General features: G+C 38.9%; 1 long non-coding RNA gene across 3 annotated transcripts; it reads right to left on the bottom strand.

Moving 5' to 3' along the window:
- Positions 1–298: 298 nt before the first annotated feature.
- Positions 299–14,622, bottom strand: LOC116216875. Of its 3 annotated transcripts, none has more exons than XR_004160466.1 (5): positions 14,206–14,622; positions 12,620–12,698; positions 10,224–10,404; positions 8,622–8,663; positions 299–3,253 (listed from the first exon to the last, which is right to left on the bottom strand). It is a non-coding gene; the product is annotated as an uncharacterized LOC116216875 (long non-coding RNA). The 3 variants fall into 3 exon arrangements; XR_004160465.1 differs by having other exon boundaries at positions 14,430–14,622; XR_004160467.1 differs by lacking the exon at positions 10,224–10,404 and having other exon boundaries at positions 14,430–14,622.
- Between the last annotated feature and the right edge of the window lie 908 nt (positions 14,623–15,530).

Genomic DNA, 15,530 nt, shown 5'->3' with positions numbered 1-15,530 from the left:
GTTATCTCATGAATTTCAAAATTCACTAGGATGATAGTCCTCATCTCATGAGCAAAGTTTTCAAACACAGATAAATACCTAAATTAAATGTCCTAAATATCACAGTACTTTATTGGGTATTCAAAAAGTAGCCTGAGGAGCATTATTTCTATCAAATTTTTTTTCATCAGTTGATCTAATATTAAGGAAATATCAAAGCTGTTCTAGTGAGGTAGTGTATAGCTATGGGATTGCTTAAAAATTGTCGTTCCATCTTTCCATGAAAAGATGAAAAACCTTTCAATTCTTACACATTGTGAGGATCTCTGGCAATGTAATAATGAATTGTCTTTTTGAAACATTTTTTACTATTTGAGAAGACAACTTATTAAAAGAAAACAAATTCTTTTCCCCAGAGATGAGATGGTGATAGTGAAAATCTGTTAAAAATAAATAAATCAATCAAGCTCTGCAAGTAAATAAAGACCAGATCCAACAAGTGCATTGCTTGGAGGGAATGGTTTGCTCATACTTCACAATGATACCTGAATGACAAGCAAGAGTTGGGCTCCTTCAGTTGTGCTGTAAGTACCAGTATAAGAAAAATCAAAACTCAAAAGATTGTTACCACCAGGCATCCATCAAAAGCTTCAACTAGGAAACAATGCCAATATTTACTCCTCTCTAGGAGATTCCTAGAGTAAATGCTGAGAGACTTCACACACTAGTCCTCTACTGACGTAATACAAAACATACTCATCAGACTTTAAAGCTATTTCTTCAAATTGATTGATTTTTATATGCAAATAGCTCTAATTCAACACCTGAAGTTGTACCAGGAAGAAGTTATGCCTATCTATTCATTTCCAACACACATCTGTTCCCCTGCAGCAGAGCACTATATATGCAGAATATGCAAGACAGCAAGAAAACATAGTTAAAGTCAGTGGCATATTTGGACTATTTCACGTTACAGGAACTTTCTTTTACACTCATACATTCTATGAAAGCAACTTTGCATAATGAGTATTTCATTCAAAAGAATGAGTGCAACAAACTATACATGCAAAATGATTAGGGGTCATAACTACTATATTAATAAACATCAGGCAATAATTTCCAGCATTATCCCATAATTTTAACACTTCGGCAAAATTGTTTCTTCACCATCTGTTTTTAAATGATCCTCACAGGTGGTTGGCTTATTACAGAATGCAAGAAGTGTCTGTAGTATGTATTATACTTCAGATGTTATAAAAAAATAATTAAGTAGATGATAACAGCTACCCATAGAAAGAGGTTGACAAGTTCATCAGCCATTCTTCAGCAATCTCATAACAAAGTGTCAAAATACGCTACAGCTGATGTTTAGCACCAGTACTAACCTATATGCAAGAGAAACTTTAAACACCTTTTAATTTGTGATGTATTGAGACCTAGATATACAGATATATTAGACATCTTTTTTATAATTAGTGACAGCCTGCATAAATGACATCCATAAAGTGATGGGGAGATGCAGTCCAACGAACAAACCCATTTTGTCACTGCCTGTGCAAGAGGTGGGGGTTTGAGTACTCATTAACAATGGCAGGATATATTTTAGACTCAGCATGCATAAGTACTTATATCTGATTCTTTCTGAATATGGGAGGTTATGGAAAATAAGCCCTTAAAATTGGAAGGAAAGTGTCTCGTGCCTGGCTACACCAACTGGCTAAACTTGCAAGTTTCTTTCTTGCAAAGTCTGCTTTGCGTCTATTAAAAGGAAGTGGTACAAAACGTGTTAGTCTCCAGGAATAAGAGATGAAGGCACTATAATGACTGAGGGTGACTAATGCAGTTGCTGATTGCCTGAGTAAAACAAATATAGCAGTCCAATCTTCAGAGTCTTTCAGCTCCATCAGTTACCAAAATATTCATCATAAAACTCATTTGTAGAGGTGTATCTCCTGGAAGAATCTATTACTTATACTTCAGATTACTTTCTCTTGCTTAATACTAGGAAACACAATTTTAATGAAGAATCTATTTTCTGTTTTTATCTTCAGCAAGGTAAGACCAGCACAGCCCAGTAAATTTTCAGGTGGGCACAGGACACCTGCTCTAGCCCTACAAAGGGGAGTCAGTAGTTCCTGAGCTTGCGTACATTCAGTCCAGCATCCACCAACAGGATCATCTTTGCATATGGGTGCAGTGCTGGGAAGTAGGCCTGGAGGAAAGAGCTATAGGGGAGGTTGGTCAGATTACTATTCCCTGAACTGCATCTAGGAGGATGAGCAGCTTTCTCTCTGCACGTGATTTAATGTTGCTTGAAAAATGAAAAAAATATCAAAACAGATAATGACAAAAATAAGAGGAGAAAATTCATCTGTCTGTGCAAAAAGTAACACAGCAAGTTCTCCACTGTCGAAGCAGCTGTATTAATACAGAACTGAAAGACAGGCCCTGCACTCCAAAGAGCTTGTTAAACCCCTGAGGGTTGTCATTAATAATTTTTCCAGGAAGTTGTGCATTCATAGACGGAAGATATGCAAGACAGAGTGATGATAAGAAGGATCTCACAAGGTTCCATTCAGAATGCATGGATCTGAGGCACTGTGTTCCCCATTCTTCCACGAGTATGTTGCATTACCAGCACAACTCACTTGTTTTTCACTGTGATGTCTAAACAATGCCAGGGGAATTTCTTTGACTCTAGAATGCCTCTCATACAGTCTTTTAAGCACAGAAGATAGCTACAGAAGAATGAGGGGTACTGGGAAAAAGCAAGAGGAAGAAATACTGCAAATACTTTCTAATTAATCAGAATTTATTAATATCCCATTTTTTTCCCAAGTTTCAAAATGACATACTTGTCAGACATTAGAAAAAATTATTCTAGATGGTTATCTGATTATTGCAATGCCATCTGAAATTCCACATCAGGTCCCGCAAATCCTAACCAACATCTCAGAAAGTTACGAGGGCTATGCATTCCTTTTTTGAAGGAAAAGACAACAGCAACCACCACCATGCAAAGCAAGACAAAATAAAAAACCCTTACTCATTTTCCTCCTGCTTTTTCCATGCTGAAAACCATACTACATTTTCCTTCAGGAAGCCTTGGGGAAAAGACTAGAAAAAACAGTGCCCAATTTAGATGCACAACTCAAACAAAAGAAGACATCTACAGTGATCTTATGGGGTGTTTCATTCACAACATTCTGCAGCAGCCAGCGAAAATATCCTCGGCAATTTCTCAGGGGCAACAGTAAGAAGCAGTCAGGTTGTCCTTCACAAAAAAAAAAAAAAAAAATTATGTATGGCTTTGATAGACTGTAATATACTAATTACAGAAAATAGAGCGTGTCTGAAGATGAAAGAAATACATTTGGTTATCTCTGCCAATGTAACAGAACAGCATTTCTCTCCCTTGCATATTTTGCAGTATTTTGTCTAGTCTTTTAAATTCCCAAAGATTGGTACTTCCATGGCTTTCAAATAGTTTCCACAGCACATTTCATTGGCTGAGATGGCCAGATGACATTCAGATCAAATGTACATTTTTCTCCATCTCAGCCATTTTGTGCTGTATCTCATGACAAAAAAGGAATCTTATTTTCAGCCCAGTGTCACTGACACCAGGGGTGTGTGTAGTAGTACAGGGGATGGATTACAGTATCCTAGGCCTTTGTGCAGTCATGTTGCAAGTACCCACGTTTTGAGAGGGAGCCTCTCTTCCTCAGAGAGGGCAACTTCCCGAGGGAACCTCTACTCCTCCAGGGCTCTCCTCCAGTGACTTCTTGATACTGAAACGTTGAGAGGTTAATCTGACAAACCTCAAATAATTGCTGCTTCCCATAAATTATTCAAAACATAAGTTTGTATTACACAGTGTAGAGCCCTGGAGATGAAGTCCCATGCATATTACAAGATAGCAGGGTTTCTACATTTAGCACAGAAGCAAGAACACAAAACACAAGCATGATCCATGAATAGCAGCAGCTGCCTTCTTATACCTAAAGGCTTAGTTACAGCTCTTTTTTCTTTTTTAATTCAGTAACTTGTATATTAATTTTGATTTACCTAATTCTTTTAATATTTCTGTTGCTTGAAAAATAGCCAACAATAGTGTACAAACACCGCTAGCTTACACAGTACCGTATAAAGGGTTTCAAGGCTATGGAGAAGGATTCCTGGTGTGAGTTCCATCTGATTCAAGGACAAGCAACATGATTTTATTTTAGTAACCAACTTTACCTGGCCTGAACTCAAGACACACATTAAGATTCACTCTAGTCCTGCAATCAAATTAGACATACTAGCTTAATAAATTAACCTCGTACTTGGCATTTTGCTTCCTGACGCCCAACACAAATCTGTCACCAGAAAAACAACAGGAAACAGTCTTCTACTCTAGCTAAAACTTACATGTCACCAATAGGAGTGGTGACAGTTCAAAATTAAAAACTTTCTTATGTAGGCAATGTGTTGTTAACAGTACTATAAACAGTGTTTGTTTTATCGTATGCCCACTTGGCGCGTTTTGCTGAAGCAATTTGTTGAGGCTTTTTTGTGGCTGTCTGTGCACCAGCTTCCCTTCCATCCTATTGCCTCCTACAGGGCAGGTATAAGAAGGAGCTGGCATCATTGGAGCCTTCAGTCAGGCTGTTTCTACACACTATGTACTACTTCATACACACAAAGCCTTTCTCAGAAAGCCTCAAATGTTTTTGTTTTTTTTCATACCAAAGGTCAGAAAGTATCCAAAAGTCAATATGCAAAAATGCTGATGTATTAGTACTGAATTTCTCCATTTTAAATTCAAGTTGAGAGGAGCACAGATCCATGCTTTTCTTTCCGTTTGGCTAAATTGTTCTGATGAATTACACTGCTAAACCTACTGAATTCTCAGGTTCAGTTACATTTAAAGACTGTGGAAAATTCACACATTTATAAGAATGCTTGCAGTGCCCTGTTGTTCTCTGAAGGTGTGAGAGATCTGATATTTCTCACAGCTGTTAGAAGCCCTTTGTAATTTATTCTTTACTTTTCTGTACAAGCCCCACAAGGCTTTATTTTTTTTTTAACCTCTTGTCGACTACACAATTACTTTGAATCTCTGAACTGCCACCAGCTAGATACTACCTCTTCCTGATTTCAGGCACAGCTCACATTGTTTTATTCAGCCAGATGAAACAGCCCTCTTAGCTCTCAAGAGAAGGCAACCGGACAGGACTCTACCAATGAAGGATTTAGTACAATCCTGATGAAAAGAGTGTCTCAAGCTGGCAGGCAGTAACAGAACATGGTGCAGAAAACCAGATATGGGCAGTTCTGGGGGTAAGCCTTGGTCAACATGAGGCCAAGTGGAGCTGCAGCATCAGTGCTCATGGCCTTGATGTTACAGCAGTGATCCCCACATGGTTTCCCTTCTGCAAAGCACCTCTCTGTTCAGGTCTTGCAGACTTAGTTGGTCACATCCAGAACAGCTTTGGGAGTCCCACATGAACAAAGAAGGGCTATGTTCCGCAGATGAAAGGAAGACGATTCGTATATGCACATTTATCTAGAGTTCAAAGTATGAGTAAGAGATATCTCTATTATTTGCTAGACAGAAAGCTGTGACTCTGTATTATCTTTATATGCCTGACACATGTTTCACTTCTGACCTCCAAGGTACACAGAAATTGCACACAATAAGAAAAAAGCAAAGCAAATGCATGTCTTGATAGCTTGATGTTGCCTTTTGCCTAAAGCAATTTTATATAATTAGCCATCTCACAAGTAAATCCTTTTTATTTTATACTTTCATCCATTTAAAATAAAAACTGTACAGTGGCATGGATAGCTTGTCATTTTAATACACTTTGATGTTTGCAAGCTTTGAAATATCATGTTCAAATTTGTATGCAAATTTGTGTTTCCAATTACATTCTCATTAGTTCTTCTGGAACTTCATCTTAATATTCAGAAAATGTTTATGGCTTTCTCTGTTGTTTTTCAGAATTGCTTTAGAATGACACCCAATGTATAATGAACAAATGAAGAAATCCATTAACACTCAGTAACTTTCTTAAACATCACATTTAATTCCTAAGGATGTTAATTCGTCACTTCAGAAAGTTCAATTATCTGTGTACACTCCATCTGATAGCATATTAAAAATCATAAGAAAATGGTTTTGTATCTATTGCATTTACATCCTCCAAAAAGGGCCACCTCCATTCCCTTCTCACTTTAAAGTTTGTCATATTTTTCACTATCTTTAATTAATGTTTTGATAGACATGAAATACTGATCCACATTCCTAGATGGAGCAAAATTGCTACTACTGCCTAGACTTCACTGGAATGAAGCAAATTTATAGCAGTTATGAATACAGATTTTTTCTAGTTATCCACCTCCATTAAAAGCATAAAGAACAGTTTAAATTCTAGAGTGAAGTAGAAGTCTTACTGTTAAAAAAATGCAGTAATCTCCACTGCCAGAAAGTTCAAATTTTGGATGACACCTGAAGCTCCCTAGTAAGTAAAATGCAGAACACATAGAATGAGAGGAAGGAAGGAAGGGCTGGGAAGGAGCATAAGGGCATTCAGAGTGTAGCACCATCCCACCCAGCAGTGATGGGATGGAAATGCACACTGGCAGATGCTAGTCTAACCTGGTCCCATCAATCTCCCTCCTCCTGGAGATCTGGCAAGTCCCCCAGGCTATATATCGCTATCAGATTTCTCCTAATCACAGAATCTTTGAAGTTGGAAGGGACCTTTAAATGTTATCTGATTCAGCTCCCTTGCAATGAATACAGGAACAGCTACAGCTTGATCAGGTTGCTAAAAGTCTGGGTCCAGACTGACTTTGAGTGTCTCCTGGGATGGGACATCCACCACCTCTCTGGGCAACCTGTTCCTGAGCCTCACCACCCCAGATTCCTCCCTATCATCTAACCTCATTCTTCACCTCTATTAGTTTCAAATCATTCCCCCTTTCCCTGTCACTATCAGAACCCCTCCTGCATGAAATTATCCTTCAAGTATTGGAGGGCCATGCTGAGGTCTCCCTGGAGCCTTCTCTTCTCTGAGTTAAGCAAGCACAACTCCCTCAACTTATCTTGATAGGTATAGGTGTTCCAGCCCTCTAATCATTTTCACAGTCCTCCTCTAGACACGCTCTAGACATATAGAGACAGCTCTACAACCCTCTTGGCCTTGTTAAACCTCATTAGATTCTCATGTGCCCATCCACTCTTCAAGCCTGCCAGGTACCTCTGGACAGCATCCCCTTCTTCTACAGTATTAACTGTACCACTCAACTTGGTGTCATCAGCAAATTTACTGAGGGTACACTTGGTCCCACTGTCTAGGTCATTGATAAAGATGTTGAAGAGCACTAGTCCTAAGATGGACCTTGAGGATCAGCACTCATGACCACCCTTCACCCAGACATAGAGCCACTGTGGGGCCATGGAGGAGCATGGTGGGTAGAATTCTGTGAATTGGTACAGGGGCTTTCTGTTAACCCTCTGGCGTTGCTGATGTGCCTTGCTTGTGTCAAGGAGGCTTTTGCACCCTTTCTGGAACCTCTCAGTTCAAATCTTCATACCTCTGACCTGCCTGTTGCCATTCCAGCCATTGGACTTTTGTTCCCTTATGGGCACCAAAGTTTCTCTTATTTGTGTCCTTTCATCTTTTTACTCAGAGTGTGGTGAGACATTGGCACAGGCTGCCCAGGGAATCTGTGGGTGTCCCATTCCTGGAGACATTCAAGGCCAGGCTGGATGGGGCCTTGGGACAGCCTGGTCTGGTGGGAGGAGTCGGAATTAGACAATCTTTACAGTCCCTTTCAGCACAAGCCATTCTATTTACAGGGACCATTCTATTTACAGGTCTAGTCAGGGAAACCACAAATGCGTTGGACGTTAGTTTGCTGAAAGAATTATATGTTTCCTCTGGCTTTATGGCCTGGAGACATCATGCATCTACACTTTTGGGTGACCCAGTGTGGAGCCAGGAGCAGGACTCAATCCACTTCTCTACACAATGTGTCAGAGCCAAAAAATACTAAATGTAATAACTGGTAATGTGACAGTGTCCTATTTAAGAGGATGCAATTTGGAAGACAGTCACTAGAAATAATATGAACAATTAAGATTGAAACTTACTGTAGCTGTATATGCAATAGAAACTACGCAATATCTAGAAAGGCCAGGCTTTCACTTTTCTTGCCCTTAAAGTGGATACAGCTCCTCAGGGTTCCAATAAAGGATGTCTTTCTCAGTCTATCATCCTCTCCCTCCAGTTCAGCTAAAACTTGTAGTGCACAGAGCAGCAGAGAAATGGCAAAGATAGAGGCCAATTTCATGAAAATAAAAGCAAATCAGCTTTCACAGCTATTCCAGGTTTTTGGTGTCAGCAAAAAGCGTGGTAAGCAAACATTACATTGGCTCATACGCATCACCATTCATGCTAGCAGGCCTGAAAACAACATGCTTCTAAGCACTAATAAATATACAACAATGTGTTAAGAGTTTTTTAATGACTTTAAATTAACACTGATCTTCTTAATTAAACTTTTTTAATTAAGGAGTAAATCTGTGCATTAAACAGATCAATTTATTCTAGCATGCCATCAGCATACAAGATGGATACTACACTCACAATGCAGACCGGAGTCTTGCTCCAACAGAAGCAGCTCTCTTCCTACAGGCAGACAACAGTAATTGCAGTTCAGAGTGGGACAAGGTCAGATAAAATTTGTAGCATTGCATCACAGTCTGACATTTGAAATGCGCAATGCTAGCAGAAACCACTTAATTTTGAGAATTTTCAAAAATAAGATACTGGAAATTTTTCCCTTGCAATGGAAAACTTATCTTAAGGTAAGCAGTTATCTAGAAGAGTGAGAACACAGTGAGAGTCCATAGAACTACTCTTTAAAATCATAAACAGAAATATTTATCAGCAGTAAATTTAAAAAAAATTATTAAAAAAAAAAAGGAAGAAAAAATTGACAGTCTTCCTGGATTCATTTTCAGTTTTTTCAGCTTTTTGGGTATGTTGAAAGCAACTACATGCATGAGTTATCTGTACTTTGAACATGAAGTAGAGGGAGTAGAAGTGCTTTTTATGTTATTATTGAGTACTACCCAAACCCATTATTTCAGAAGTACACGTGATGCCATAAATCAGACAGGAGTGTGGGCGCCACAGAGGTACTTGCTCTCAGGGTTGTTTGCCATCCACTGACATCAAAGAGGAAATGAATGTTGCTCATTAACTACAAATAAGATGAGGCCAAGTCATCAGTACCAGGCCTCAAAGCTTCACCCCATGGCCCATCTGCAGCATTCCTGGAGAGAGAACAAGGAGCCCCTAGAATACATAAGCCAAGTAGTTCCCAGGGCCTGATAACTGCAGGGTTGTTTCTTTTCACCTCTGCCATATTTTAGGGCTGGGAGATTAGGGTATTTTCCTGGCACTTTACCCTAAAATTAGCTCTCAGGGGAGAAGTTTGTTTGAACTGACAACAGACATAAGCTCTGAGCTCACTGTAAATACAGATAAATGCCTGCACAGTACAGCATTATGGGAGCTGATTAGAAGTCATCCACTTCTCCTAGACTAGATCATAGGATAAGAGATTTGAGAACAGAGGTTGCAGCTCAGTTTGCACCATGGGATTCTTTTGTTTGTCCTAGCCAGAATTTATCACCAACTCAAGTTCATTCTAGAGAAGAATCGCAATAACTTTTCATGCCAAAGATGTTTTTATATTCAAAGCTGCACTGAGTAATTCTGAAATAAGAATAATACTCATACAATCCTTCCTTCATAAATATTAAGTGGTATAAAGTGTTTTGTTTTGTTGAGTTTTTTTTTAGCAACATCTTTGTTACATTATAGTCTGCTCCCCTTACTGGAAATAAAAGGTAGAAAATAACATGGCATTCAGCTCATGTCAAAAGCATTTTATAATGGCACTTTCTTAAAAACTTAATTTGGAATGGCAGTTCAACAAACAAGAGGAACATGCAAGAGCTCAGAGCGCTCTCACACATCTCCTGAGCAGCTCTCAGAAAACACTGCTGGACAGTGTCCACTATGGCTTTCTGCACCTCAAATTCTAGCTTCTGAAAACCTACCAATGTTCTCATCTCCAATTTTTATGTAGAAAACCATATTCAGATAAACAAAAGGAAGCTTCAGTATCATATCTGTGAGCTATTCAGCCAGTGAATTCTCTGTATCATTGGCACCTACTTGAATCCTAGTCCAGGTGCAGGACTCAGCAGTTTCTTTTGCTGAACTTGAGGAGGCTTCCATCAGCCCAGGTCCCTCTGAGCAGCAGCACAACCAAGGGGCATCGTCCACTTCTCCCACTAATCGCCTGCAATCTTGCTGAAAGCATACTTCATCCCATCAACTGCATTATTAAATTAAGCTGTTAAACAATAGTGTATCAGTCATTGGGAAATACCACCCACAACCAGCTTCCAGGTGAAAGTGGTGATGCTGATTATGAATGATTGCATTTGGCCCTACTTGAATTTGGACCAGATGACCTCCAGAGGTCCTTCCAACTTCAACCAGTCTGTGACGCTTACACGTTACTTCTTCATAGATTACTAACACATTACAATCACATGAGATGCGTCAGGTAAAACTGCACTCCAATCTATAGGGACAGGTAACTGGGAAGCACAGCTCCAAGAGAGCACCACTGTAGCATTTGTGATGGGGATGGTACATCAGAAGTCACTGGCATCTCTCAGGCCAGAGAGAAACAAAGGCAATAAGTGGCAGCCTCAGAGCAGCAGCCAGTTGGGATTATAACTGTGGCTGTGCTGGCAGGGCACAGAAGCTCCTCTGCAATAGGTTTGAGCTCAAATAATCCAGAACTGTTCTTACCCTGATAATACACACTAGCTTTTTATTTACTCTGCAAAATAAAGCCAAGAAAAGCTCATATATTCATTACTGATTAATGTAGAGAAAATCCTAAGGGCTATTCATACAGTATTACCTGATACATATATGGTTTAAATGAGAATTTGTGTTAGGAATGCAGCATAGCTATTTCTTTTCTACTGAAATGAAATTGGTCAGTAGAGTTAAAAATCACATCAAGTTGCATAAGTTATCCCAGTGAACAGAGGATTATTCAGAATTCTCTGCTGTATCTTTTCATTCTGAGCACAGTTGAGGCATCCAGAAAAAGTGGTCTGGGTCTAGTACAAGGGGATGCTCAGAACCAAGACATGAGTGACATTCCCCATGCAAAAAGTCAGCACAACCTCATAGCTCTTTAATGTTCCTGTTCTCACTCATGCATTAATCTTATATCATCATAACCTTCTGGAAGATTGATTTACCTGTCCTACTGGAAGTTGATTACTCGTCAGGATATTGGCAGATAATCTGCCACTAACCTTGTCTGAGAAGTTATTTTGTCATTCACATATAGTGACAATATTTGCACTGAAAAAAAAAAAAGATATGAAGAGGTACATCCTCTCTACTGCAAGTATTGGTTAAGGATGATGCACTTACTCATAACATTGAGCAAAACAATTCCAAAGAAGGAATAATATTGTCAGACTTTTGCTGAAACCTCAGCCCTAAGGTCAAAAATACTCTAATAATTGTCTAACAGAATTTTTATGTTCCTCCTCCTAAGTGCCTTCAACTGGTTCACTGTTCACAGGGACCCTAAACATCTCCTCAAAATCAGCAGACTCTCCCAGTTAAGTTTCGCACTCCTCTGAGCATTTTCTTCTGCTCTTGTTGTTGGAGGATTGTCATGATACAGTAACGAGTGAGTGAATCCTAGAGCAATGCAAGCATACTAGAGCCATTTCCCTATACTTTTCAGTCTTTTCTCTCAGTACCATTTAGGACATTTCTCCTTCTTTTTAAATTATCTGCCAGACTACAGCCTCTCCTGGATCATGACAGACATTCAGAACCACTCCTGGTTTTGGTAGTACTGATTTATGAAACTCTTATTGGGATAGACTTAATCTATCACAGGAATTGTTTTTTCCTCTCAGAACTCAGTATAGCAGATGTGATAAAGCACCTGTATAATAGGCTTTCTATGCTGCCGTTGCCCAAAGATGTGGTTTACCACACTCTTCGTGAATTATGGTTTCATTCTGGGCTTAAGTAAGCCTGGGTAGGGTGAATGAATTACAAAAATGGATTGTGGAGATGATAAACACATGGAGCACAGTGGCTCAAGCTCTCACTGAAAGGAACAAATTGGTTTTTGATGTTAGACAGCAGAAGATGCTGCTTATGTAAAGATTACTGAATGCAAATAATCGAGTGCAGTAAAACACCGGAGAAGACAAAGAGATAATATTGTAATTTTTTTTTCTTTCCTATTCAGACAGATAGGACTAGGATTAGTCACCTCTAGGTTTGTCCAGCTGCATTTCTTTATGCTTTTATTCTCCAAGCCATCTTGCCCATTAGAAATTTATCAAAACTTGCTCACATGAAAATCCAAGTGAAAAATTTGACCTGATACTGGATTATTAGGTCAAAGATGAAACATGCGCCATTTGCTATGTTTAAATATTACAAGAATCAACAGTAGATTTTTTTTTCCCAAGATTGAATACATAGATTTAACATCAACAAACAGTGCATACCTTGTTCTCCATCAGTTTGCCTTCATATCCATGCTCTTTATAAGCAGAGTGCTCATTTCAGGAAGATGTGCGTCACCATCTCATGTAGAAACACAGAAACAAGAGGATTAATTTTTCTATAGTTCACTAGATTAATTAGCTTGAAATACTCAGTCATCAAGGTGTGATCTACCTGTTGATATAGAGAGATGTTTTTATTACAGAAGAGGAGTTGCAGTACAATTTTTAACTCTAATATATTAAATATCATAATTCACTGTTCGTGTTTTCAATTACACCACTTACAAATAAGATGCTACTTATGGTGGATTAATTTGTACAGAGAAGAATTTTTTTCAAAATATGCGAAACATACATTGGAGAATGAGAACTGCTCTGCTTCCTATCAAGGAAACTACCATGAAGATCTGTGCTCTCCTATAGTTAAGACAGGATTACTGCAAGTTTGACAGCTTTCAATCAGTCACAAAGAACAGAAAAGAACTATCAGCTTGAGATTTATCTAGTAATGTGAAAAAGTGCAGCCAACTTCTATAACGATTACACTAAAAACTCAAAAGACTCCCAAAGAAGATCAGCTATCTATTACAATCCACTCACTAAGATTATATAAACTGATACAAAATTATGTAATCTTTTCTCAGTGGCATGAAGGACATAAAAATGTAATAACAGTAATAAGTAAACACAATATATTTGGTATGTTCTAGAGAAACATCCAAATTGAGGTGGAACTGGTAGCTACAAGCCTGGAGCAAAGTCAGATCTATTAATAGTTTCAGTTCATTTGTTTGGGAATAATTGACTTGAATGAAATTCAAATGTAACAGATTTTTTCCCCATTTAAAAAAGAAAAAAGAAAATAATTAGAATCACAGAATCGTTAACTTTGGAAAAGACCTCTAAGACCATATAGTCCAATCATACAACTACCAACAATGCTGCTCACTAAACCATGTTCCTCAGTACCACATCTACATGTTTTTTAAACACCTGCAGGGGACAGTGCCAACCGGGCACACTGTTGGCTCATGCTCAGTGGAGCATCAACCAACATCCTCAGGTCATTTTCCTCTGCAGTCTTCCAGCCACTCTGTCCCAAGCCTGTAGCATTGCATGGAGTTGTTGCAACCAAACTGCAGAACCTGACACTTGATCTTGTTGAACTTCATCCCATTGGCCTCAGCCCAGCTCTACAGCCTGTCCAAGCTCCTCTGTAGGACCATCCTACCCTCCAGGCAGATTGAAACTTCCTCCCAACTTGGTGTCATCTGCAAACTTACTGAGAGTGCACTCAAACCCCTCATCCAGATCATCAATAAAGATATTTAACAGGATGGGCCCTAATACTGACCCTTGGGTAGCACCATAGCACCACTCATGACCAGTCACACCAGCTGGATTTAACTCCAGAATTTCAGCCTTTTGCTTTTCCCTTCTCGTCCTGCAAAGGATGGAGATTCTCCTTAGACCTCCTCTTATAGTCAATATACTTGTAAAAAAAAAAAAAAACAGTATTTTTTCACTACAGTGGCCAGGTTGATTTCAAGCTGGGCTTTTGCTTTTCTGATTTTCTCCCTGCATACCGTAGTAACTTCCTTGTATTCTCCCTGAGTCGCCCATCCCCTCTTCCACAGGAGGCAGACTCTCTTTTTCTCCTGGAATCTCAGCAAAATTTCTCTGTACATCCACACCAGCCTTCTTCCCATCCAGTTACAGCACAGTTCCTTTAAGACTTCCTTCTTGAAAAACATCCAGCTTTCCTGGACCCTTTACCCTTAAGAACAGACTCCCAAGGGATTCTCCCTACCAGTATCCTGAATAGTTCAAAGTCCATGCTCCAGAAGTCCAAGGTAGTAGTTTTTCTGACAACTGATAACTCGTACATGCTTTTCTGGCTAATCAGATTCAAGCTTAAAACTCATCTTAGCTAAATGGTTTTTCACATACATGCATTATTCTTAAGAAGCTACTGCTAGTATAACTACTTTTAGAATTAGCTTTCTAAAGTACCCACAGTGAGTTTATAAACAGGATAGCACTAAGGCTGGATGATTTTCTGGTTTTATTTTACCCTGAACTTTACTCCGTGTGTTCAAGTTTCACTGTGGCGCAGTGTTTTGGTGTAACTGAGACAGGATGCATAGCAATTATATATGTCCTAGCTGGTTCTTTCTTGAGATAGAATTTTGTTTATCTCCAATGACAGATCTTAAAATCAATACAGGACTTTCCCACCAAGATAAAATATAAAGCACCTGAAAATCTGCCAAACTGTACAAGCTTATGAAAAAACATACAGATTGCCAGCAAGAAAGGAGGAGAAGACACACACACACACACACAAAAAAAAACTTTCTTTGTATTTTAATCTGTTTGTGCAAGGATCATGAAAAATGCCCAGTATACTTCTTGAACAGAATCTCTATCTTTCATTTGGTTATGATATTTTTTTTCTCAGAAGGCCTGAAGGAACCTCAGTTCACCAAAGATCCAAAGAACAAATGGCAATGCCTTTGAAAGTTAAAATAAATAAATAAATAGAAATACCTTTGAAGTCTTTCCTCTTCCAAAAGTATTCAAAGCCCTTGGCAGTAGAGAGGAGGGTTTCCCTATAGGAAGCTCTGTGTATCCCGGTAATACACAGGACATCAGACTGGATGAAAACTTGACCACTGAAATGAAGAAGGAAGAGTTTTGTTCTGTGAAGAAACAAAGCGAATCTTCACTCAGTCAAAGGCGAAGGCATTTGAAATCAGTTAGGCCTCACTGAGCTAAGAGAGTAAAACAAAGCCCAGAGCTTAGATGAAGGTAAGCCTGCAGGTCCTTCTAGGACACTTTTCTACATGCTACCTTATACAATGTTTTGAAGATGCCATTTGACAAAAGATATATAGTTTGACTGGATACA

Source organism: Meleagris gallopavo, chromosome 8 (genome assembly GCF_000146605.3).
Source record: "Meleagris gallopavo isolate NT-WF06-2002-E0010 breed Aviagen turkey brand Nicholas breeding stock chromosome 8, Turkey_5.1, whole genome shotgun sequence".
NCBI lineage: Eukaryota > Metazoa > Chordata > Aves > Galliformes > Phasianidae > Meleagris > Meleagris gallopavo.
The sequence above is the reverse complement of the archived record's forward strand: the minus strand, read 5'-3'. Positions and strand labels throughout refer to the sequence as shown.